Source organism: Pseudochaenichthys georgianus, chromosome 15, assembly GCF_902827115.2.
Source record: "Pseudochaenichthys georgianus chromosome 15, fPseGeo1.2, whole genome shotgun sequence".
NCBI classification, from domain to species: Eukaryota; Metazoa; Chordata; class Actinopteri; order Perciformes; family Channichthyidae; genus Pseudochaenichthys; species Pseudochaenichthys georgianus.
This window is the reverse complement of record NC_047517.1, coordinates 17,923,525-17,950,632: the sequence shown is the minus strand read 5'-3', so window position 1 is coordinate 17,950,632 and position 27,108 is coordinate 17,923,525. Positions and strand designations below refer to the sequence as shown.

The following is a 27,108-nucleotide window of genomic DNA, read 5'->3' as shown; positions in this document are numbered from 1 at the left end:
ACTCACCATTAATAGTAATCTCTATTAGTTGGGAATTCCTCTGTGTCATGAAGTTTGGGCTGCTCCTTTGGTGGAAGAGGAGATTCAAATAAGATTTACATAAGTAAATACATTTCAATAATTACAAATGATATCTACGAGAGGCTGTACCTGAGCTTCAGGGAACGCCGATTCCTGCTCAAGCAGCTCACGTGAGGAGAGGACTTAGATTTGCTCATTGATACTAGTGATGTAGTAAATGTCTCAACATTGTTAGGCCCTATAGATTCTGTGGAAAGACACATGTTCATGACATACTGAATTGAAAAGCTGTCCAGTTAAATGTTTATTTGTCAGGTTGTATTGATGGAAGTATACCAAGCAGCGAGTTGAGTCTCTGGGTGACGGTGCTGGGAGGGTGTAGCTCATTATAAATGGCAGACAGCAGCAGCTCCCTCTCCTCCAGTGTGTTGATATGCAGGATGTCCAGAGTGTTCACATCCACTGAAGCTACGTCTGCTCCACACAGTTTCACCTCTGAAAGAGAGACATGGTGTCGTCGTCCACCGACATACTTCAAGAATAATGTATTATTGCATAAAAACCCCTCCAGTTTTATTCAGTGACCTTGAATGATCCTGCTCTCCTTATTCCATTTATTAAAACGCTTTTGATTTGATGTGTGGCAAAGATAAATAAAATCAGCAATGTCTGCCTTTTACTGGGAGAGGAGACTGTCAGAAAAATGTTTTACCGCTGATGAAAGGAAGACATTTCTGCAGTCCAATGCTGGTAAACCACTGGCAGACTTCCTCTGTGTTCAGCTCAGCCAGACGTTTGGCTGCTTGCCTGTCCTCCTGCTGCGAAGAAGGAGAGGTTAGGTTCCCGCTGCTTGCTCCACATTCTACATCAGCCATGAGGGAAAAGCACACTACATTAAATCCTGTGTATAATTTTCATTCATTTCCTAAAACTTCATAGTAATCATCATTAATAAATGGTACAATGATATTTCATTTTTACTTTATTTTTTACAAACAATAAGATAGTTAGTAATAATGTTTACTAATTATTAGTAGTGCTATATTTTATTTTATTTGGACAGTTTACTGATGCCTAATAATTGGGTTCTATTAACAATAGTCAAGGATTTTACAAGGCCTCAACTGATTATTATAATATTGTGTTAAATGGTTAATACATATTTTACATTTACCCACAATACTAAAATAGGTCCATCCATCTATGTCACTTTTATGAAAGTTTTACAAATCATTTCTTAAAGTTTTACAAATGATTTGCTCATTAATAATAATGCTTAATATAGTAGATTGTTTTGATGTGTGAAGCAATAAGCGTTATATAGTTTATGTAATTGTTATTGTTACTTATATTAACTATAACAATTACAAAGTATCACTTATAAACGAATGATGTCATATAATACAAACTTAATGAAATAACATAATTTATAGCATTACTAATAATCAGTCATCCATTATTTCATTGTTTGTTTTGTTGACTGAATTATTGGATTAAGTTTAATGAACTGTTATTAACTGTCATGGATCAATTTAATAACACATTTTATAAACCGCAAATGGTGGGAAATGCAAAGAGAGCGGCACATGGCGCACGTGATGATTCACATTGAAACTGCTGCATGTGAAAACGTATATTGAGTAAGAGGCAAGACATCAAGACACAACAAGGTTAAACTCATGCTCTCTCTTTGTCATTGTCTCTTTTACTGATTCATCCAAATGAAGTATGACTTTGCAGGAGATCCATGTGTCCACATATCACAGCAAATAAACACATTTCTGTGTTTAACTGCAAACAAAAGTTTAAAAAGGACAAAGAGGCATTTACTTAGCTAAGTTTCCTAAACAGAGGTTTCTAAGAAATTGTTGCCTTAGTCACAGATTTTCTGTTTATGCTATTCCTGGGAACAAATCTACAAAGTGTCCTGCTACCAGTAGAGGCTTCACAAAGTGACTCTGGAGTTATTCAATCATTTAAGGTGAATGGTTGGCCTTGTCTTAATGATTTACATTTTTATTTTATAAAACAGAGAGACGTCCAGAAAAAAACCCTATTTAGATGATACTGTACCAATATTGCCCAAATAATAAACATTTTCAGTCATTTTGTCTAATTTGGTGTCCCAGTATGGGGCTTGGGTGTGAAGCCTGGCTGCTTAAGATACACATTGCACAAATAGATCTTATATGTAATTGACTGCTAGAGGAAAATAAAAATGTTGACACTAAGTGCAGGCCATGAGCAATTTTGCCTTTAAAAAAAAAAAGTTTTTTCATTTTTGTGTTTCACCCAACACGTGGCTCGCTAAGGATACGGGCAATCTTCCTTGGCAAATCCTGGACACAAAGATGTAAATCCTGGGACTATTTGCAGAGTCATTGCTTTGACAGATCAAGGGAGCTGGGAAATATAAACAGAGCATATTCTGTAATTGCGGCAGCTCTGGGCTGTGCGCTGATGCCACCCTGAAGGCGCCGCTTTGATGGTCTACGGTACCTTCTCAGGGAAGTTTCCATTCTGATCCTTAGTCTGAGGCATATATGATTCTGCATGAAGGGTGTACAGAAACAGAGACTTGTAAGTTTATTTTTGAATCAGTAATTTTACGGTACGTAGAACAACCTTGTTTGTCCATGATTTAATACAACTAAACTCACCAACGGTTATGCGTCGTTGTCGTGGCGACCCCTCCTCTTCCTGGTGGTCTGTGGACTCGGTTGAAGAGTTGAAAGTGGCGCTTCTGGTCATTGTGTCCACCAGACTGCAGGAGCGTGTTATCAGCCTCTGTTATATAATATTAGGTTTTAGTTAGCAATACACTGACAATCCAGCCAAGTCTAATCAATTCAAGTCAGTAAGTATTCTCAAGAACTACTACAAGGTAGTAATGTAAATCAGATTAAACACATTTCTTCCAGGAATTTGAAGTAAAATATAAAGGCCCACAGAGCATGTCATATAAACTATAAAGACATCATGAGAAAAGCTTTTGGTTAATTTCACAGTCTTCTTACCATCTGGTGAGTAAATGTGTCCATGTTGGCAGCTTGAGGAAGCAGACAGAGTTCAGCTCTCAGCAAATCAGAGCAGGTCACATCTGTATTGCTCAGGTCATCTGCAAACAGAAACAGGAACCTATTAAGTTAATAAATATTGATCTATTTTAGTCACTGACTGTATGAGAAACAAGTACTTTTGTTCACCCTTTGAAGCCACTGTATTCTTATGGTTTAAGCCCTTCTCTGCCTTTTTCTGACGTACAGGTCACCAGGTTTATTTACAGTGCATTAGCTGCTGCTGATACTGGACACAACTCGATTGGGTTGCTTGGCAACCTGTCATGCACTTTAATGTCCGTCTAGTTGATGACATACTTTTCTTTCAACCCAAGTTCTTTCCCACAGAAAGCCTGTATTCTTACATTTTCCGAATGTCACTTGGTCATCGAGCAGATATATTTTTTTCTGCTATCATAACAAGCAAGACAAATGAGGCTGTGAATATGGCATACAAGCTAGGCCCTGGCTTTCTCAGGCAACACACTGATGTGATAGATGTTGGAATGTTTACAGCTCCGAGTTGTAACTACTTAAAGTTTTATATCTTCACAGATTGAAGCATATCAAGCCCTTTTACAGTTTAAAACAGTAGTCTTTTCAAATAGTTTAGCCAGCAAAAAAATGAAGCCTAATTTCTTAAACACATGTTTTTCATTTCAGGGGCCTGTTTCTGAAAGGCTGGTTTGACATGGATGGGAGTTTAGATGGAGTCAGAATCAGATAACACGGTGTAATTGGTTTATGTGTGTCAGCAGTGGAATCATGTATGGGTCCTGGAGAGATAGTGGAGTACAGGGAGGGGGGCAGCGAGCTGACACTCTCTTCATCACTTGGCTGGCCAGTGAGTCAGTCTGCAGAGGATCAGAATAACTGCCCTACAGCTAAGTTCAGAACAATCTCCACGCAAAGCACAACTTTCTAGACTGAGAGAAGCAATGAGTCTTGGCTCAGAGTGATGACATGTAGGAGCAACCCTTCTTCAGCTGACCTCAGACACAACAGTGTTTGTATGAAATCCTGAGAAAAATAATTTCCAGTCTCGCTCAGTGACTTCTATTCACCATGCATGGCGCAATATAGAGAGCTGTCTGAGAATGCTAATGGAGGGTAGCAATAGCATTACACCCACCCCACCACAGCCATATTCAGACTTCATACAGCGTCCAGGGAAAGCACCGTCAAAACAAAGAAGGACAGGGAGGTTTAGGGACACAGCCTGATGTTGCCTTGGAGAGATGGACATCATTCCAAGTCTGAGTTGGCTTAGTCAGGACAAGTCAAAGCATGACTGAGTTCTCTCACCCTCCACTGGTTAGTAGAGACAAACCCATTGCATCCTTTGCACGCACACACTCAAACACACTGAGCAATCTACGGTTAGTGCGTGACAACATTTGTAAACCAGACACACATAGGGTTAATGATAAAGCGCCGTTTTAGAGTCCGAACTTTTCAGCACATTTATGTAATAGATACTGTAGGCAAATGCGATGCTTATCGGTTCCAGTATTATTGTCCTCCTCTGGTTGAAAAGAAATTAAGCTCTTTGAGAGACGGCAGAGGGAGGAGAGCATGCTGAGTCACAGGAACCTAAAACCTGGGAACCGCCTGCCCAGCCACGCACTGGGAATACACACACAATGGCTAAAAAGGGAATCCAACAAAGGGGAACTTCTGCAATTCCCAAAGGAAGCGTTCGAGGTACTGTAGCCATGTCACATAATGACTGCAATTTCATCTGAATGGGGAACTGAGATCAAAACGAAGAGGCAACACATGAGCTCAACAGCTGGATGGAGCGAACCATCATCTGGTGCCATTTACTTCTCACCTAGAGTTTTGCCTAAATGGAAACAGAAAGGTTGAAACACAAATACTTGCAAATGTACCTCAAGAAAACTCACCCGAGTTGTGCTCAGTAAATGACAAACGATTGATCCCAGTGTTGAAGCTCCCTGTGACAGAGAAAGAAACCAAGAACACCTTTGTGACTACAGTTTTCTTTGGAATACAAAGCATGTAAGAACATGGGGGCTTTTACCCTAACCCTAAAGACAAATATGTATTGTTTTAACTTGGGTCAGATGAGAAGAAAAGTTGTAACCATTGAGTAACTAAGGCAGCTCTGTAGTCGTTCTACTTTGACTACACATCACAGAGGTACTACGAACACCCATAAAGTAATTCGACATCAATTGTCTCATCTGTCTCCTATAATAAAGCAAACCACTGGGGTTGTCACTTTTAGACTCACTTTTCTGAGGGTACTCAGGAAGAGGCGCCACCTGGTAGGCGCTATGTAAGAACTTGGACTTTGCTTTTTCTTTATCCATCTCTTTGGTTGTCACATATTCTCTCTCTTTCCCTGACTCATCACCTGGGCTTTCTTTAGACTCATTTGTCTTATCTGCAAAGATCTCATTCTCAGCCAATGTGATGTCTTCCTCTGTCTCCACACTCTCCATCTTTTCCTCGTAGCTTTCCGGTTCCCCAGCAGCAAGGCTTCCATCACTGCAAGACGTATTCACCACACTTTCCTCCGAGTTGATATCAAAGAACTGATCGTCGTCAACGACATCAGAGGGAGAGGGGGGGATCAGATTAATGACAGGGGGTGTTAGCAAGCTAGCAGTGCTGCTGTCACACAGCAACAGATCTTCCTCCTCTTCTTCATTATCTTCTTCACTTGTGGAAGTGATGGCCTGGAACTCAATCGGGAGTGAAGAGAGAGGCTTCAGTTGTTTCTTTTCCAGAGTCCTCGGGCAGCCAGACACAGAGCTGGCTGAGCGGGCCACGCTGTTCCTGGAGGTCACGGGTTCCTCCTCCAACAGGCTGAAGCCGGCGTTAACTATACCCAGATCTTCTACTCTAATCTGGATAGCCTCCCTCTCAACTGATCCCAGTTGATCCAAGTGTGGATGCTGAGGGCCCCCATTAATCTTCTCTTCCTGCTCCTGCAGAGGATCCTTTTCCTCACCGCGCAAACACAAGCAGCAGAGCAGCCTGCGCGAAACACATGGAGCGCTCTTCCTCCACGAGCGCCTACGAGGCCGCTGTTTCTCTGCATTACCACCTGCCATAGCTGCTCGCCTGTCCATACACTGGCTATACTTCCTAACACACCGTTTGATCAGATACACCTCTGCAGACTGAAGAGCAGACAAACAACCTCTGAGATATAACACTGCTCCGTGATAGAAGCCACAGCGTCCGCACTCAACACAAAGACTCATCTGCAACATGTGTTGCTTAGGGAGAGGAGTGACATAAATAAACCAATTCATGCCACGGGTCAGGTGAACACTTGAAATGAATGCTGGGCTTAATAAGCAGGCTTTTAATATGTTAAGCAGCATCATTGTAGATACAGCTCTGGTTTCAAGGTCTCTAATAAGACAGCAACACCCTGCCAAAATAAAATCTTGGCAAATACTATATGAAAAGTATCTACAAGAAAGGCCATTTGTATGATTATACTGCGTGTATGTGTGTGTTAATGCAAGTGTTTGTGCATGTGTCAGGGCATGTGATTATATTATTAAAAGTCAGTGTTGAATTTATATGTGGGTTATTTGCCGGGGACCTACAGCGTGTATGCCGCCGGTGAGAATATGGGCTGGCGGATGCTTGGCTCAGTCAACCCCTATGGCATCAGATGTCATTTCCTTCATTCCACAGGCCCAGTCCTGTTCTCTGCTACATGATAAGTCATCCAGCATCAACTAAAAACCTTTTTGCCACACCACCCACATTGAGGGCTTGTGTAAAAAGATGATATCCGTGTGTTTTTCACACACCCATAACGTGACAGTAGAGTAATGGGAATAATTACTCGCAAGTAAAAGTATTCACCTCTCATCTTGCAGCCTGTCTTTGGAGTGAAGGCAACCTGCTACTGTTAGTTTATTTAACTCTTTCATTACTCACTTCATGTTCTACCATTTCTCTCCCCACCACCTTCCCCTTTAAGTAAGCTCAGGCGTTTACAACCCATTTCCAATAGGCAACATGTTTACCTGCTTACACTGAGTAAAAACGTATTAAGTAACTTCCTTCAGTTTTAAAGTTATTCTATATTTATTCCGTCATAAAACTAAGAGCCAATGCAATATATTGCCAGCATTCATATGGAAAACTCCACTCTATGTTTAAATTAAAATCTACCACAAAAGGTTGTCTTAATTGGGGCTTTAACAACACTGACTATTTCTTTCCCAAATAAAAGCTGACCTCAGACACAGTAACTATGCTTAAATTAGGCTAAACAATTTGTTGGCGTGCAGTAGTATAATTTCTGCACACTGGCAGCAGATAGAAGCAAAAGTAGTTCAACCTTTTTTTCCTGAACACCCTCTGCTTTTCAGTTAGTTGAGTTCCAATGAGACTTAGTTGCTAGGCACAAATTACAGCACCTCGAGGTGATCTCAGTGGGAGGCCAGCTGACTAGTGACAGACTTAATGCAGGGCTGAAGTCTCTTTGTAGGGGAATGAAAAGTGCTTTTATACTCATGTCACTTCCATTGGGAGTAAAGGTGATATGAAGTGAACAATGTGGCCTCACAATTAGTGACAGATGAGAAACTATTGGTGATCGGTTTCCATTGGTTTTGAGCATGACACGGCAAAACTAAGAGGCCAAGACACATACAAGCTGATAGCTATTTGACATGCTTTAGAACAAAAAGAAAACCTGCCTTCCACAGCTGCAAACTATTTTTTGGAGTGAAGGATTCAAGAGAAAATATATAACATGTATGCAAATGATGCAGTGTTGAAAACAAGTGTGCATTGTTTACATTGTACAGTACTGTAAGTGATTATTAGAAAATAGGGATCTGTGATCCTTGTAAATACCGCATGCCCAACAAAGGGGGGCAGTAGAGAGCAGACGCACAACACTGACAGAACATAAAGCAGAGCCCACCACTTCTTAGAACGACCTCCTCTGGTATTCACAAGTCTGGATAAAGTTAAACCACACAAGTGCTTTTCATTCGCAGCCCAGTCAGACTGGCTTTCATGATATCTTGATCTGGTGTTTGCAAGAATATCAAGTTTTGTCGTAATCCTTTTTACATGTTGTTTGAATATACATAAGCAGTAGGGGAACAAAAAGATATATGTAGGATCAATGTCCCATCTCCTTTATACAGGATATGTTTAAAATTAGCCGGAAATCTGCAACCTTACTGGCAGATTTATGAAAAAATGAGTTCCTTATGATAAATGTTGAGGGACAATGTGACAGACAGACAAAAGAAGAAATGTTCCCAAGCTGCCATAGTTTGGGGCCATCTGTGGGATAGATGACTGGAATAGACATGGAAACCAACCTGTCTCCGCTTGCTCAGTGAAATGGGCATTTTAAGCTATTCTAATTATTTATCATGCCTCTTGGGCTTGTATACGATTTTTTGCTGTGCATTTGTGAAGTTACATCACAGTTCATCATTGCACTTGAGAAAGCCTGCATGTCCAGACATAGGTCCGTGAGTATCTGGAAATGCTCTGAGTGTTTTTTCTGCTCTCACTACCAGAGAGTGGTAGATTCTGGACAGCCCCCAGACCGCCGTGCAGCCAACATCAACACCACCTCACCTCTGGGAGGGCTCCTCTCTAAAAACACCCTCACCTCGTGCTCAGTTGCAGCACAGTGAAACATGTTGAACATTTCCTGTGACAGTCATGTTTCCATAGGCTTCAGGACTCTGGGTTCAAAGTCAGCGGTAGGTTTTGTGGTGAACATAACCCTGTTTGGCCATACTGAGAACTCACACAGTCAAACAAAAAAAGAAAGAAGTTGAGGCTCTTTCTCCACTCTAATTCACTGAAGAGGAGAATTCTCCAACCAGTCTGTAATTGCACTAAACAAGACAGCAGCATGAGTCACTTTCCAAAGGAAAGGCATGTCACCTCTTCCTGTGAAACCAGGAGGAATGGTGAGAGTCATTACTGCAGAATAACATCCACAACTTTTTTTATATTGTCATGGATGTTGAGCAACCGCAGAGGGCCAAACAACGCAGCGACATTCTTAGAACAGCTAGGGGGGTCTACAAAAATAAGCATGCTCAACCGAGGATGATGAGTTCCCAATTCAACAGATCACGAATCCCTTTCACCACCGAGTTTCTCTTAAACAGATTCATGCATTTTGCTTACACAGAATTTCCTGTTTGTGCACGCCACCACCAAACCTTTGGATGTCGTACCGAGTGTGCCAAATATTCGCAGTTTCCCCTCTGGCTGATACCTAATAGCATGAGAAAAATAGTTTGTCGGGGGGAGGGAGAGGGCAGTGACCTTGAGAACTTCTGGGTTGAACTTTCCCCTCCACCCCCCCCCCCCCTCACCCGCCAGTCCTGTGCTCCCTAATCAATTACTGTTGGCAGTCAGGAGACCACCAATGATTAGCAGCAGCAAGGCAAACGTGGTTAGGGGGTTGTAGTGTGGGATGTGGGAGGGTGGCGCGTGGGGGAAAGGAGAGGAAAGAGGTCCCTACAACGGCTTTGATCAAAACGCTGCCTTGAGAAAAGCGTAAGGCAACAGGACCCCCCTGGTTCAAATGACCCTTGAACAGTCTTATTTATCTATGGGAATGAAAGAAGGCATCCTTTTGTGTTTCGTCTCTCAGACTGTTGCACTTGAGCGGACAGCTGTGGATCCAAAATAGTGTTTACACTCTCACACATGCACAGTAGAAACCAGCCGAAACCAACATGCTCAGAGGCAACAACAAAGAAACACCGCACATAAACACAAACCTTTTTTGTTGTTCAGGTCTTTGAAGCAGCAGGGAAATAATTGACTGGCCCTTTTTTTATGAGAATCTGTGCTGTTCCCACGCCCAGTGTGGCAGGAAAGCTCACCAAAATCATTTGTCTTAGATTGGCTGATTGGCTTGCTGGAATCTGAGTATGTCTTTGACGGAGATGGAAGTTTAATTTGACGCGAGGAACTCTCCCACCACACCCACTCACAGCCAGCCTCCTCTCACTTTTATTCTTTACTTTTCTCTTCATCTCCAATTCTTCCGTCTCTCTGTCCTTTAAGTTTATCTTTTTATAGAGTGAGAGAGAGCAAAGGGGCCCAGACTCCTGCAGTTGTCAGAAATGTTTGTGCCATTAATTCTCTTCATCTTGTTTTATGGTAAGATGGAGAGAGACAGTTTATGTATGAGGGGGTAAAGAGTGAGTCAGATAAACAGGGAGCAAAAGATTAAATAAAGAAAGATAAAAGAGGAAGAAAGAATTAAAGACAGAAGATATGAACCAGAGAAGCCCTCACTCCATACAACACAGCGAGTGTTTGAACCTGCATTACATGACGTGGCTTCCTCCAGGCTCTCCATGGCCAGCCCTTTCTCCAACTCTTCCCTCACACAATTAATGGCATTATGAGCACCACTGGGAAGCTTCAGCTAAACATTCATGTCTACAACTTTCCCATGGGAACACCATTTTGTGTGGATGCCAAGCACTCTTAAGTGACAGGGTTATCTCTTGTTTGCTGATGTTCTCCTTCTGGGCTGGCACTGTTGAGATAGCTTTGAGGTAATAAAGTGAAATTAAATTAAGTTTTATTTGTTATTTCAGAGCCAACAAGGATGATCATGATACATCACCGAGCAATGCATGCTGGACTCGGGCAGTTTTGGAATCCAGTGCGTGGTATTGTTGCTGCCCTGGGTTTGTCTTTGTCATGAGATGTTTTTCACAGCCAGACAAGTATGGTCACTGCGTTGTCCGAGGCCAGAGCATCTGAGCCTCATCAGGCAGGCATTTCAAAGCTGCTGTCATGCGTATTTAGAAAGGGGCAGACCAAGGACAAAGGCCGACCATTGGCAACCTGTCCATTTTGTAGCCCCTTTGAGGTTTCCTAACGATGCCTGTGCTCTCATAGAAATCACTGCAAATTAATTTTAACACTCAGTGAAAAGACAGATTAGTGCCGAGAGGATGGCACAAAGGGTGTTAAATATGGCGAGCAGCATGCTGGACCACAGGCCAGGCCGGGGACACATAGCCCACAGCTGCCAACACTGACCTATTTTCACCAAACCAGCTTAAAGATTTGTAGCCTCCTCTATTGTGCAAAGGCCCTGCAAAGCACACCATTGAAGTCGTATCTTCATGAGCCCCTTTTGGGTACCGTGCACTTTGATGCCTCTCATAAAGGCAGTGATGGGGCTTTAATTAAGTGTGGCAGGTGATTAGATGGTCCATATTGATCTGGAGGGTTAGGGGCAGATGTTGCAAGAGACTACAAGGGGGGAATGGCTCTATAAAGAACACAAACAAGGGCCCAAACCATTGTGGTGGAGACTTCAGTGACAGTCACGACCCTCACTCTTAAAAGCAAAAGAGAAAAGTGATTTCAGATTCAATTATCTTCTTTGCTGGAGGAAATGGTGAGCAGATGGCAACAATAGTCACGGGCCTCACCGCGATCAGCACTGTTCACGGACATCTTTTCTTTGGGACAAATTTACCGTGGCCTCATGAGGTTTTCATTGAAGTGTTAGCACTAGGCGGTGAAGCTTGCCAACAGATCAATAGCATTAAAGACATGACAGAGGTCCAAAGCTTCAGAATATTTTATGCAAACTCCCTCTGACACCAAAGCAGATTTCCTTTGTCTGCTTGCATTTTGTCAGTTTGATCCTTGGGGGGAGAAGTGTTTTTTGTTTGTACAGGAAATACGATTAACATCCTTTTATTTCTTTTACTGCATACACGTTCTTGTTAACACGGTCGACCAAACGTTCATACATGTCAGCATGTAGGTCAGTCAGGAAAAAAAGACTCCTTGTCATGCTATGAATCACAAGCTGTGAATGTCTGCTAACCAAGTGACAAGTTGAAAGATTTTTGATGATGATTAATTGGTTCATGATATCAATAATTTGTAGTTTATACAGTTTTTGGGAGAAATGTGAAGACAAAGACTTGGAGGCAAGTCAGAGTATGTCTTCTGGCTACCACTTTGGGAGCAGAGTAAAAAACATTTTTGAATGACGACCACATTGTTTTGTAAACTCAAATAAATGAACTCCATCTTAGCTGCATACATCTGATCTTGTGGAAGGGCATTGACCCTTTTGACAGAGCACAGGCTTAACTTGTAATTATATTCATGCTATGGCTGCATGAGAAGCGAATGTATTTACTTTTTGGAAAAAGCCATGAATATAACAAATGGGACCTTGGAGAAATCTTAACACTTTTATTGAGGAAAAAGTAATGAAAGATTCAAAGGGTCCTAACATTTAAAGTCTTTATCTAAAATACTTTAAAGTGGGTTACTACTTGGCCTTGTTTATAAAGCACATAATATGCTTTGCTTAGTCCTTCCTATAACAATGTAGCTCTTTGTCTTTGGATTTAACATGAGGCCAACACTTTGAGCAATAAACAGAGGCTGAAATATAAACAGCGGCTCATGATCATCACTCATTATTGTCAACTTTTGGCAATTAATCATTACTGCCAGGTCAGTTTAGTGTTCAGGTGCTTGCAGGTGTCAGGAATGCGTAATGGGAAGGCTGAAGTATTTGCAGGGTCATGCTCTTTGCCAGCAGTTATTGGCATTGAGGAAAGCTTTGTATCTGTGTCAAAACCTTTTAATAATATCATTTATGTAAGCCGTGATAGGGGTGTAAAACACCATAGGCCCCATAATATGACATCATCATGACACTTGATTAATGCTACGATATTATTGCAAAACATTTGCGGTATGCTATTGTATGTGGTTACATATATTGCGAAATATTGCCAGAGATGTTTGTTTGTTTTAACGGGAATCACATTTGTAACTTAAATCTGGTAAAATCACAAAATAATTCTGTGGTTTGTTTTGTTTCTAAGCATATTGTGTGTGAATGAATGTTTGCATGCTAATCTACACAAATCTCGGGGTGCGGGAATTCCATCTTAATGCTGGAAATCAAACAAAGAAGAAAAAAGTATTTGATTAGGCACCCAATAGGAAAAGGACATACACGCTTCATTTCACCCCTCTCCCTCCATCTCTCATTGGATGCTTTTAATGAAGGCGGTGCGGATGCAGGGTGGCACAAAGGCCACCTTTGAGAGCATAATATCAGCAGCAATCAGGAACTTGAATGGCCTCAACAAAAACCTGGAGACACAATGGGATCAAATGTACTGTATGCTTATTAATCACCTGTGACAACCGCCAGGGTTTCGTGCAGATTGCCAACATTTGAGGAACCCGGGCAGTGAGCCTTTAATTTCACAGAATGAAGTGTTGACAGAAACCTGAACCTTCTCAGAAGCTAAATTAGAAAAAAAGCAACACAATAGTTGCTCATTTCCTGCACTGAATAGACTTTTGAAATGATCTCCACCTTAATCATCCTCTTGCCATTATCAGAATTAGCATGACACAAAGTGCTGTTCCTGGTGGGAACTTGTAATGATGCTATTTGTTGAAATGACTTTCTTGTCATTTCACACAGGAAATAGCTATCTGTGTAAATGCATTGTCTGATTATTCATTTAAAAATACTATCGACTCATCTTATCTAGGTTTATCTTTTGTGTCTGCAACAATGCACGTTGTACCATGAGATAACTTTACACCGTTTCCAATCATATTCCAATTTGTGGAAATTCGTTAGAAACATCAATATTTTGTATGTATATGCGCCCGCATATACATACAAAATATTGATGTTTCTAACGAATTTCCAGGATGAAATGAGCTGCAGAACATTTCCCTAACATCTTGGTGTAATCCTTTAAACCACACGCTTCCGATGTGCTGTCACAGACATATAATCCCCTCTGTCCTGTGTTCTGCTGGGTGTGAGAGGGGAGTATTTGTGTTCTTTTCCTCCTGTGCTGACGGTCCTCTCAGGAGGCCATTAATGCTGCATGTGTAGTCACGCTAGACAGCAGCGGGCTGTTTTAGTACTCAGGTTGCTGAAGGTTGCTCTTCCACCTTGACCCCTCTGAAACAGGAGAGCTTGAATACTGTCTTCCCCCATTTCTTCAAATAGCAACATCAGGTTTTTTTCCCCTTACACCAGTGGAGTGTGGTCAAAGCAACCGGATGCAACTTTCTCTGTGTATTCAATACTTATCATCACAATGCATGTATCATTTTCAATTATTTGTGTTCTTTCTTTTTTTACACTGTGCCTCTTTCCTCTGTTTTCCCTGGCTGTTACTGAGAGCAATACAGGGTTAAGCCTCTGTCCCAGCGCAGACGTCTTATATTCCACTGTTTGTTGTATCTGCAATATACTGTTAGGTCATTAGGAGCTACCAGTAGCATGTGACTATTGCCACCCATACATTTACCTACAAAGTCTAATTGTCCTAAAAAAACATCTTTTAGTGAACAATTAAAAAAAAAAGTACTTAGATATTAGTTTAAAAAAAACATATATTAATGCTATATACTTTACATTGCCTACATATCTTGCCAGTAAATTGCAATTCAATAGATGCCAGTGAGTTGTTCTAATGTTTTCCATGACCCATTTAGTCATTATATTCAATTTATTGATGATTATTTATCAAAAACAACAATAGTTAACACTTCAATATCATCAAATCAAAATACGGATTATTTTGGTTTAAAATAAAGTGAAATTTGACTAAAGTGCCCTGCTTTTATTCATTTCTACCCTCATCCCGACTGTTACTACCTTACAAGACTAGGTGCATAGCCTTTATAGAAACAGCTGATGTCAGCACTGTGAAACAGGGTGTTGACCATCTCTGAGCATCTGTTGAAATGGAGGAAACCAACACTACCACAGTTTCAACAAACCACAGCCTGTCCCAGCTACCTAAAAGACCCTTATCTCAAAATGAGGGTCAGCTCAAGGGTCAAAAGAAGGGAACAGGTCCGTATTGTCAGTTTGATTAGGACTTGTTCTCTTTCACAAAACCCTGTCCCCAGCAGCCCCCTCGCCTCATCCCGGGCCTGGGTGGAATGCAGGGGAATCTGATGGCAGACAGGAAGTCCTTATTGTATAGTGCAGAGATCCCGGAGCCAGACAGCAAACGGGAGCGATGTCATCCCTGGCCGGGCCATGCATATCTTTGTGCTTGTTCACCGCGTAACAAAGACGTAAATAAACACTGTTATCCCCACCGGTCTTCAACTGTCATTTCAATTAGGCAGAGTAGTGATCGAAAGCCACTGCCTGTGTTTTTCCCAGCCATGCCTTTACCTCTGACCCCTGCGGCTCGTGCCTGAGGTGATTTTCTTTATTAGTCCATGGGGTCAGTATTTAGCCCCATAGCCATCAGTAGCTGGCTTAAATCTGCAGAGTCAACACTCTGCCTTCCTGGCTGTTAGCTGCATTAGCACACTGAAGCCCAACATCCCTCCCACTCCCACTCCCCAAACATCCTCCCTAAGGCCAGATAACATCTCTGTCCTGTGCATTCATGAGCCTGCCAAAAGCCCCTGCTCTGAAGCTGGGGTTCTGCACATGTTGATGCATAGAGGCTTTCTAGGAAGTCTATTCAATCAAATATGCAACACTAGACACAATTTCTACCAACAGTAACTTGTTTAAAGTTGGGAAAGATAAGAAAATGCTATGGTTAGCTTGTAAAAAAGTGATTGACTGTTTGAAACTGGTCTGACTCTCTGGTTTTTCTGATTTTCTTATCTTGAATTGTTTATTTGATACTCACACTAAGAGGGCAAAGCTTGCCTAGATTCAATAATCTGTCTCATAGTAGTTGTTCCCCCTAAAATGGTCCATATAATATTGGAGGTCTTGACTTTATGAAACCCACAGTTCTAACTAGAACTGAGGCGAAGAAGTTAACAGAACTGTGGGACCAAATGATATTTTCCAGGAAACCAAGCCTTTGAAAATGAAACAGTAAATGTTTTTTACTGTCAATAAATCATGATATTGTTTAATTAGCAACATTCTCATTCATCGTGGTCTGCCTCTGAGATGTTTCCCTCGTTGGCTTTTACTCACATATTTCTCAAGATATTCCACCCATCAATTTTGCCACGGATTGAAAGATAGAGGCAAACGGTAATTACACAGGAGGGATATCTGGTAAGGAATAAAATGGGCCATTGTGAGAATCCTCTCGAAGGGATTTACTATCGCTATCAGATAGAGAAACAGCCATTTGCTTATCGGGCTTCTTCCTCATTATACACATTTTTCTTTTACAACAAGAACCTAATTACAACTCCTGTTGCAGATAAAACTCTAAATCTATCATTTAAACAAAACAACTCTCACCAAACCGTCTACTGCTTTACGACAACGTCCTAAAACACTGTTTAAATAGCGTTCCTCCCCCTCTCTTCTGATCCTGGGCTTCACCTGAACCTAATCTCACGGGGCATCTCCGCTATACAAAACCCTGTCAACCTGAGTAAGACGATGCCTTGTTGGTGGTGGTCTCTAAAGACCAGTGGGGACAATGGATCAAATACAAACCGAGAGGCTTTGAACCATTGTTGTAACTCTCTCTCCCTCCATTGCTCATGCCCACGATGATCCTCTGCTTCTGATATCTCGCTTACTATCTGCCTGAGTGAAAGTGCCTTATTCTAGAAGAGGAGGAAATTAATTGGCCTATCTCGACTACCTGTGACCTAGATAGCGGTTCATACTTAAGGTATATATGTTGATTTAAAAGCTCTCGTAGTGTTTTTAATCAGATACAAATCTACTTGGAATGTCCCTACATCCATCCATCTGCAGGGTCATAAAATAAACGCACTTCGGAAACCATGGGTGTGTAAGTAGATCACATTCGCTCCGAAGGAGAGAGCGGGATTTGGGAATAACAGATGACATGACACAGGATTACATGTAATCTAAATGATTATCAGTTACAATGTAGGAAAAAGCCTATACATTTCAAATTCTTGTCATGCATGTCTTTTGTAGGTCAATTGTCTTTTCCCTCCGCCTTTACTCGCCCATCAAAAGTGAGCAGTGAAACATAAGTCATCCACAAAGCGCTTAAACACAATTGTGCCGAGGAGGGAGGCTTGGCCACTATCATTGCAATATAACAGTAACAGCCTCATAACTGCATGGTTGCAAAAAAGTCATAACAATTTCATTTTTCATTTTCAGAAATAAGCCATGCACTGACAACGGTTGAAAAGAAAGGCGGGTGTCTGTCTGTGTGTGGATATCGCAGAGCGCTGCCAGCTTTCATGAATAACACAATAAAACAGTCAAACAGCGCTACAGAAATCGTTCAGGTTTCCAAATGTTTGAAAAATGGGACTTTCTTTCGCAAGAGGAATCCCGAGGAATTTGATCCTTGGAAATCAATCTCTGTCTGCGTGATAAAGACACTGATGACAGAGGAGTTGATCACTAGACTAGGGTGGGGTCCATGCATATTTGTCTGCAGTTCTACAGTAAATGCTGCTGTCTCCACCCAAACTCAAACCACTCCACAGACTTGTCTCTCTTCCCGAGCTGTCTGCAGACATCAAGTCTAATATATTGTACACTCCGCTTTCACCTTCATTCCATCAAGAATTTCCATAAGACAGAGCTAGAGGAGCCTTGGCTAATGAGGACACAACATGTATGTAATCAGTTTGAGAAAAAAAGGGGATTTCTGTAAAACTCGCTGGCAGAGACTGCTCATGATACAGGCTTGTCCGGTCCTGCCAGCTGGCACAGGCGCCCTGGCAAAACCATGCCTGTTGGTTAATGGATCATAAAGGTTTGCTGGGAGCCGCTTCACAGCTCGAGTTGATTTAGCAATGTAACACAACCCCATTAGTGCAGCTTTTCTGTGTAAGCAAGCATGGCATTCAGACTCCGTGCACCATGCAGGCTCATTGCAGCAAAACACAGACTTATAGCCCTAGTAAATCATCAGGTCCGAGCAACTTGCACAAAAATTACACCTTTCATCAAAAGGAATGATACAGCTTATCACATAATAACCGTAAAATTATTGGCATAGCCGAGGCAATTATTGTTAAATTATTGCAACATGTTAAATTGTAGGAGCAATTTCCTAACCATTCTGTCCACAAAAAACGATCTATTAAATGCAAATGCAATGCCAGTGTTTGAATCTTATTATAAGGAGAAGTCCTCTGCCTCCTTGTAAAAAAATGGCTGCATTGTTTTGATTCATATTGTAGCACTCTACACACATTTTTGATTTAAAGGTCAATAAGAAGGTTTACTCTTACCTTTTATACAAAAAGCCTCCAGAGCATCATGATTCCACTAGTGAGCAGTTAAACTGAAGACATTATTCCACGCTCACTTTCTCTGTTTGAAGATATGTGACACGCTGTAGACAGTGCTTTGGCATGAGGACAAGCCTGGCTGGCTGACAGAAAGGGATTAAACAGTATTAAGAGTGTCCAGATGCAGGGCCACACGCACACTCGTTCAATCTAATACTTCGACGTACTGGCACACTGCACTGGAGGATAAACAAGGATCAAAACCATTATCATTCTCTCATCACTCAGAACCAATAACAATCGTTCTACTGTTTCATATAAAAGTTTGAACATTGGATCTTTGCAAATCAAAGTCTGAATAGAGATAGTTAGATGCTAGCTACTGGAGCTAACAGTTGTCTGTTTTCACACATGCGCTTTGTTATGACTCACGGTCTGTAGATCTGTTGTTCAAAGCTGATTAGAGACTGGCAGATGGACCCTATGCTTATGTCACAAGCCCCCCCACCCCCAACCCCTCCACAGTAGGATACACATCTGGGTCATGGGATTTGGTGAGTACAGTATTTGTTTTTCAAATATCTGCATCATGCAATTATTAGTATCATTACAGGTTAATCAAAGCCTGACATAAGGACACCTATATGATTATTTTCTCCCCTCTATGGCCCATTACCATTTTCTTTCTACAGTTCCTCTGAGGTCATTGTAAGAAAGCAGAGTTTATGAACCTGTAGTGCAGTCATAAAGGCCATAAATTCCCCAGCCGCAGCCCTTGGGCCGGCTCTGCTCCCTGGACGGCTCCCCTGGAAGTCTCCTGTGACCCCTCAGTCTTTCCATAACTCTGCTGAGTGATTGCGGTGATCAATTAACACTTTATGAATTGCTCCCGGTAGAGAGAACGGTCACATCCGTAACAGCAAGAAACCAAAGCCGCGGGTTCACTCTGAGTTCTGCAATTATAGCACAGTGGACCTGGTACAATGAAAAAGGGGTTGAGGGCCCAAAACACTATAATAGCAGCTATTGTACTGGCGGTCACACAGCCACTCAAGTGCAATATTCAGGAAGGCCGTTTCATTACATCCAATATAGAGCCTCAATCATGTGTGAAAGGTGCAGTTTGAATGGGCACACTATCATATCAATCATCAGCGGCTGCATTGAAGGCTAATGGAGCTCCTTTCTTCCGGCTCACTCTTTTGGCTTCATTTAGTCGTTTTTAATCAAGACAGGCCTTTGAGTGATTATTGTTGTGCTGAACCAGTGTGCTTACACCAATATGTTTCCTGAAGATTAGAAGGGGAAAAAAGAGTTTGTTCAGCTGGAGGAAAGGAATCAGTCAAAATCAGGTTGTTGCAAATCATTTGTTTAATTTTCACATCCTGTGGTGGGCAACAAGGTTTGCCCTACCAAAGACTGTAACAACAGAAATTAGGATGGAAAACCATCTGCTCGCTTTGATTTTGGGGCTATCAACTCGACGCCATTTTAACAAGTTTAACTCCTTTATGGCTGATTATCAAAATAAAAAATATAACTTCCTATCAGTGTTGTACTTTATGTATAGTGCTAATCTAAGGGTCATACACTAGGATAACATATGCAACTATATGACAACAATGCAATTCAAAATTAACTTTTCTGTCTGTCGCACAAATGGAACAGTGAATGTTCCAAATGTGACAAGCCACTCAATAGCCGTAGTCAGTTTTTGGCTTGTGTCTGATGAAGACACAAGATTCATCTTATTATTTAAAACACTCTTTCTTTTAAGAAATGCTTACGCATGATTATATAACAATCTACACATTGAGTGTGCTTACAAATTATTTGATATGACGTATCCTCTGATCACTTCTAAATGGAAACATTCAAAGCCTTTCCCCTTTTCCTAGCTGTCCTCTCTGTAAAGTGGGACTGTTTTACGGATTGACAGTTTTGGAGAGTAACAATATTTTGAAAAACACTACCCCCAAGTTCTGACATTGGAAAGGTGTGAGCCAAAACAGATGCAGACCCTGATTGACAATCGGATAAGTACTTTTGAAGCCCTGAGGCATGTCTCATGCTCGCCTGTCCATCATGACCCATCACACGTAAACGGGTGACACTTTTATGAATGCATACATGGGGAAGTCTACAGAAGAAGTTTGAGGTTGACTCAGCAGCTGCAGGGAGCAGAGGAAGCCCCGAAAGGGAAGTGATGCAGTGGACATAACCACATTGATGATTCACAAATGCTATTAAACAAATACCCAAATATTTCATCATCCCTGAGAAATAGTTTTTATTCAACTGTGGACATTTTTCTCTAATGGTTTTTGCCACTCCTTGTGATGACTTTAGAACAAATAATGAACTCTTCCAAATAAGAAACATGCTTCTCCAAGTTTAATATTGACTGTACTTTGAAGTTGAATTAATGTTCTTTTGACTTAGCATATTTAGTTTATTATGCCAACAGTACATTTCTAAGGCAAGAAAACAATGAGCAACCTCCATCTTTAATTAAATGCACAGCTTTTCTTCCCTCAGCTCCAAATGCTCATTACTCTTAAATTCCATCATTTGTGGTCACACTTAGGGGTGTGTACTTTATTTACAGATGTTGTGACTTGGAGTGTGGAAAATAGGTGGTCAGTATACCCCCACAAACCCCTTAATTTGCACTTAGTCGGCCTTGTTTTTTATGACTCTGCGAACAATTATGTATACAAGGAACATCCCATAAAAGACATTTTTATAAATATTTTATGACTGCAGACAATCTTTTTCCCCAGAACAAAGAAGTTAAAAGATGTAAACACATGACTTCATCATCTATATTTGATCTGGAGTGTTAAGATATACACCATGCAAGGTGCTTGGCATGAAATCAAGAGCTAAGACTTGCGTTATTCTGACATTTAGTTCAGTGTTTTTCGGCCGGTCAAAGAGTTGTCCAGCTTTGCAGATCCCAGCTGTGGCTTTTGGTCCCTCGTAAAATGTTTTTATGTCTAGACATCACACCAAAATAGAAACAATGAATGGATTTAGCTGCGAATCAACGCTGTCCTTCCCACAGGATCAGTGTACTTTCTCATGAGAGGGAAAATCACTCCGTTATTTCTGTTATTTAACCTCACAGTTCAATAGACCTGTCAGCTGCAATAGTAATGTTGATACAGCAATGAGAACGGGTGAGATAGCAAGGATATCTGATCTAGATATGAAGGCATACATGGGACACTGAACTGAGGGTAATAGAGTCATTCTAAACATAACGTTAGGCAAAGTAAAAGCTGACAAACTGAAAATAAAATCGTCATATTATTAACTGAAAATATGCCTGTGACTTTTAAGCATTGTGGTATTTGGCATAAGCAAATCATCATGTTGAGTTGCCACTTTTCTTTTTTTTTACTTGTATGTAATTAGCAGACTTGGATATGCATTCTCTTTTGCCTTTAGATTAAAACCAAATGCATGCAATTGTGGAAAACATTTGTATTTGATCGGCCCTTCGATGATCTATTTATTTTAACTGCTGACACAATGTTTGCCCAAATGCCTTTGCCTTTTCAAAAAAGATTTTATATTAGTCTGCAAATTACATTTCCAGTGGGCTTTTTCTTGCTAAAATGTATATGAAAGGTGCTTGCCCAGGGAGCTTATGAGTCAGGGTTCAGGAATCCCCTCATTCACTAACTCTAATGCACAGTGACAAACAGCGAGGATGGATCGGGATCTCCAAACATTCTCCACAGGCTTCAGAGCACAATCAATTTATCACAGGCCTAGAGCAGTGCCAAGGCTTTTAACTGCAACACAAGACGCGGGCCGCGCTGCTAACAGGGGGAGAGCATAAAGATTGATGGCCAGATGAAGCTCTATTATGACTAACCCCACTTGGTGGTTTTCGGATGGTGCCGCCGGCGGGCTGCTTCAGGAGTGCCAGTGGTGCTGGTGGAGCAGCGTGGCCCTGCCAGTGAGAGTGACAGGGAAGAGTGGCACAGCTGCATACCATGGATGTTCTGTGGAGTCTGAATGCTTTGATGTGCATTGTGTTGATGTGCAGTCAACAGACAGTGGCGCGGATCTGGCAGTGTGCCACACTAACACACACCAGCTTGTACTGAGGAGAACAGATAGTCTCCACTCTTATTCTGAGTAATGTCTGCCTCTCATTCATTTGGGTGGCGCATGAAAAGTGTTCAGACACCAAGGCCATGCCAGAGGTGACATCACACCACATTTTCTGCTCATATGAGGCAGTCTTAAGCGGGATGTTAAGAAGGGTGACATGACAAAACCACCTCTGCTTACCAACGTGTACGTGTCAACGCCCTTTAAATGTGTGCGGTGGGAGAGCGTGTGTGCCAGCGTGTGCCTGCCATTACTTGTGCCAGATTGGACGTGTTTATGATCATGTGTGTTCGCCGTTTGATGATGGTGCGCGTCTGTAAAGTCGTTTCTCCTCTACAGCGAAGTTAAATGGGGTAGGGGAGAATTGCTTGAATAAAAAATAGATTTATTGGACCACTGAGACATTATTCTATTTTCTCTGAACATTTTTAAGGAGGTAGAATAACTCATTTCTGAAACCTACGTCCAAGAGGGAGCCGTTGATTACTAGCCTCATGCCTTATGTGCTGGCAAATTACATACATTCTACATTTGAGGATAAGATTTCCCCTATTGAGGATAATTTCCTGCCCACTTTTAAGTTGGAATTAGCTGGCTTGTGATTGCCTCACATTTAGCCTTAAAGTCTTGATTCAATTAAAAGACAAATGTGTACCTTGTTCAACTTCACATGCCTTGTGACTGGCTACCCAATTCATCTTGTTAGAAATGAAGAATGCTCTAGGCCATTAAGACATACTATTATATCCTTATCGTTTTTTAAGGCCCTTGTAGACCGTATGTTTTCTTAGCTCTCTATTGGCAGTGAATGTGATTATTCACTTTTATGTTCCATCCTATGTAAGTCCAATTTTGCTCAGGCAACTCCGCAGAGTAATTTATATTTCAGCGCTGACTGCAGATAAAGACAAGAGCCTTTGTGTCTGTGACAGATGGAATGTAACCAGGAATTAACCGAGCTTCAAATGGCCTAATACAGCTAAATAATTACCCACAATGATTGCAGTTTGTTTAAGCACAAGATAGAGAGTGCTTCAGAGGTCTCATGTTACAAAACACTGTTTTGCATCACGTGTCCTTGTTCAGATCATCACTTAGGCTAGACTTGTGGTAGCCTCTGCGGTGGATATATGGAAACATAAAACAGGCATCACACCTCCGACTTCGCCCCGTGCAATCAGGACTTGTCTCTGTGGTCTTCACGGTGGTTGACTTACAAGTTCATTGCTTTAAATGCCCCCCCTCACATCATTTAGTTATCAGACTGAGGAAGGAGAAAGTCATGTGGAAAGAGAGAGGAGTATGTTGGTACGTTTTTTTTTTTTCCCCCTCAACATAGCCTCTCTTCCTTGCCTTTCTGCAGCATTCCCTTTTCTTCACTCGGCAGTCTCTCACAGAAGAGGGCTTCAAGGAGAGGCTAGTTGCAGTCAGACAGGGATGGGCCTGAAAGAGGCGTATTGTGAGGTCACATTCTTCCCAAAGGCAGACAGGAGCCAAGTCAGTAGCAGGCGGAATTACCCCCATGAATCATGCCCATTGTGATGCCTACCCAGGATGAGAACATGGTATGGCAGGGCCTTATCAGCTTCCCATTCGGAACCGGTGGCTCGCTCGGTGCTAAGGCTGGACAGCCTTTCCCATCCCTGCTCATGTAGAGTGTCCGCGAATGTGGAATTCCTCCACTGCCATGTGTTGTTACTTAAGGGTGTGCTACAGCCAAGTTACTGCGCACTTTTCCATCCACGCCCGTCCTCCTGTCTGTGCACTTCCTTCCCTCCCATTTACCCAGAGATCTTTGTGGTAGGTCCTGGAGTTCAGGCAATATTAGGTTGCACCTCTTAAAACAGGTCAGGCTTTGTGGGGAAAATTAAAGAATGGAAAAATGATGAAATGTAACATTTTGCTAAGGGCTTTTTCACATTCAAGGGAGAAGATGAGACGGATGGAAACACATTTGAAAACTTTTATCATACTAGGTTTATTTTCCATGTACAGTCCCATTTGTTTCCTCTTAAACAGCTCTCTGCAGAGTCCATGCTGAGTGGTATGTCTTGGGTGGCATCTTTGGTTTTAAGTTGTCTCGCCAGTAAATTGAGAAAGACGTGAGAAACACAATGTTTTTACAGCACTATTTCAGGGGATTTAATATATAATTATTTCACATCAACTTTCCATTGGAAACCATTCATAAGTTGCTGTGTTCAAAGACCATAAATCCCCCTTGACTCTGCTGTTTGTGTCTTCTTCCATGATATGGCAAATTAAGTGAATTTCATGGTGAACAAAGAAATGGGTTTGTCATTTCTGTGTGAAAATGAAAGGGATTGAGTAACGTAATATAAAACACTCCAGAGCGAAGGCATGCATTCTCACTTAAAATAACCCTGATTTGAATAAAGAAAAAGCCAACGAAGGATTAATGAGTCTGCCGCATGATAAACTGTGCTCTGCAGCTATCGGGCCCAACATGACTTCAGCTGAAGGTTTTAGCCCTCCAGGACTTAGTGATGGATGGTAAACAATCGCAAACTGTACTGAGGCTCGTATGAATGAGGTACTAGCAGTGAGACAGGAAAATGGACTGTGGCAGGAAGTCTCAAGTCAAAAATGTTAAACTGTCTATGAGGACGAAAGAGAAAAAAATAAAAGAAATGTTCGAATCCAGCTATCCCATATCAGTTTATGTGGTTGTGTGTGTGAAATGTCCATCAACGCCAGGCAGGACAGGGTGTGTGCAAGAGTCACCCCCCCCCCCCCCCTCCTCCTCCTCAGGGCTCTCTGCCTGGGAAGGGCAAGGCGGGTGGGGCTGGCAAAGCTGTGAGGGCCCCCATACCTCATAAGGGCATGACACAAGCACTGACTGCATACATCCGGGGAGTGAAGTCTTTGTCATAACAAAGCTCACCACAAAATAAAATAAACACATGTGAGGGAGAAAGGAGAGGGTTAGGAGAGATAAGGACGGGAGGGAGCAGGTAGGAGGGGAAAAAGTGGAGAGAAAAGTTGTTCGAGACCAATAAAATGGGAATGCTGGAGAAAGGTGGCACATGAAACAAAACGACAAGCCCCCCCAAGTTGATTACTATTGAGTAAGCCCCGAGTCCATTAGCCCAAATAACATCCAGGTGCTGCTGTGGCTATGGTGGCTTTTTTTCACTGGGGTGTAAACGACCTGCTCCTTTTCATGCTCCAACACGGGAGGCCGGGAAACAGGCCAGACAAGCGCCATGTCTCCTTGGGCTATTCCTCTCTCCTCCATCACCTGAGTCCCATCAGGGGCCCCGCTGCTCCTCCAGCCTGTTTATCTGCTGCCTTTGACATCACCCGAGAAACATTGTAGCTCTCTGATCAGTGTGTGTGTTGAATGTGGGTGTCTTCTCTCCCTGGGCGAGACCTCCCTCCATTAACCGTTACAGTTCCCTTCCCACAACTGAGCCGGGGGGCCCCCCGATCTCACACTGAAACACGCTTTCTTTTTCACGACTTTAATGAGCAATAGGAGAATGAGAGGGAGAACAAAAAGGTGGAGGGTTTCAAAACAGCCACAGAGGATTTATTTGACAGAGGGAGAAAGGAGAGAGAGAGAGGGAGAGTCAAGAGGCATTCTGGATGTGGAGACAAATATGTGCACATGGAGCCACATTACACCCATGTTACCTCTCATTACCTCCAGAGAAGCAGCACTACACCACAGCTGGCTGCTGTCTCTCAGTAATGACCACTATAGTACAAATTAGTGGCTGTAGCCAAACCCAGGCTCTTTGGCTATTAGGCTGCACTCTGCATCCTCTGGGTCTGTGTTTCACAATGAGCAACAAGCCTAAGTGGTGGTCATTATATCCCACTTGAGGCTGCTAGTCACTCAGGTCATAAAGTCCCCTTTGTTCTTATTTTCAAATTGTCAAGTTAACAAAACTGGATTACAGTAATCTGGTTAGAAAATAGTGAAATCCATTAGAGGCAGAATCACTTTTAGTTACCAAATACACAATTACAAGCAATGTGACACACACACACACACACACACACACACACACACACACACACACACACACACACACACACACACACACACACACACACACACACACACACACACACACACACACACACACACATACATAAAGTATTACATAGCAGATTGACATGAGACTGGACAGGACACCATTAGTTTCAAGAGTGAGGTGCAGTTTATACAGTAATATGTAAAGTATTTTGATTTCAAAATTGTAATGTATAACCTGTTTGTGAGGAAGCATACAAAAGTATATTTACACTCTTTCATTTATTAAACATAATACATGTTGAGGTATTTACAGTTACAGTGTGTTACATACTGAGTAACAGTCAGTTCTCAATTATTTGTAAGAAAAATAAAAACATCATAATTCCCCATAACATGTTTGCATTTGAGCAGTCTTACAATATACAAATGATTTCTTAGTCTTTGTAGAAATCTCCGTCTTTCCATTTTATGGATCTGATGATTTCTAGTCAAATATTTGTTGTAGAATGCTGTGGTTTTATTAAATGTGCCAACTGCTAGGACTGTCTTAGGGAAGACAGCTTTTAGATGCGCAGCTCCTCTGTCTTGGAATAGTCTGCAAATTAAATGGAAACTGAACAATCTGGTGCCACTAAATGTTTTTAAAGCTCGGTTGGATGCTACTCAATCGGAAGCTGTTGGTACCTGTTTATGTGG

At 41.9% G+C, this 27,108-nt stretch overlaps 1 long non-coding RNA gene across 4 annotated transcripts in view; it reads left to right on the top strand.

Annotated features, from left to right (window-relative positions):
• The window catches only part of LOC117459915 (uncharacterized), a 171,831-nt gene that overhangs the window by 102,421 nt on the left and 42,302 nt on the right, over positions 1-27,108 (top strand). For 3 of the 4 annotated variants that reach the window (XR_011644505.1, XR_011644504.1, XR_004553577.2), the window contains one exon: positions 17,191-17,288. The exons of the other annotated variant lie outside the window; for it this stretch is intronic. This is a non-coding gene — a long non-coding RNA (uncharacterized lncRNA). Of the gene's footprint in view, positions 1-17,190; positions 17,289-27,108 lie in introns of those variants that run through there. 4 annotated transcript variants of the gene reach the window in all.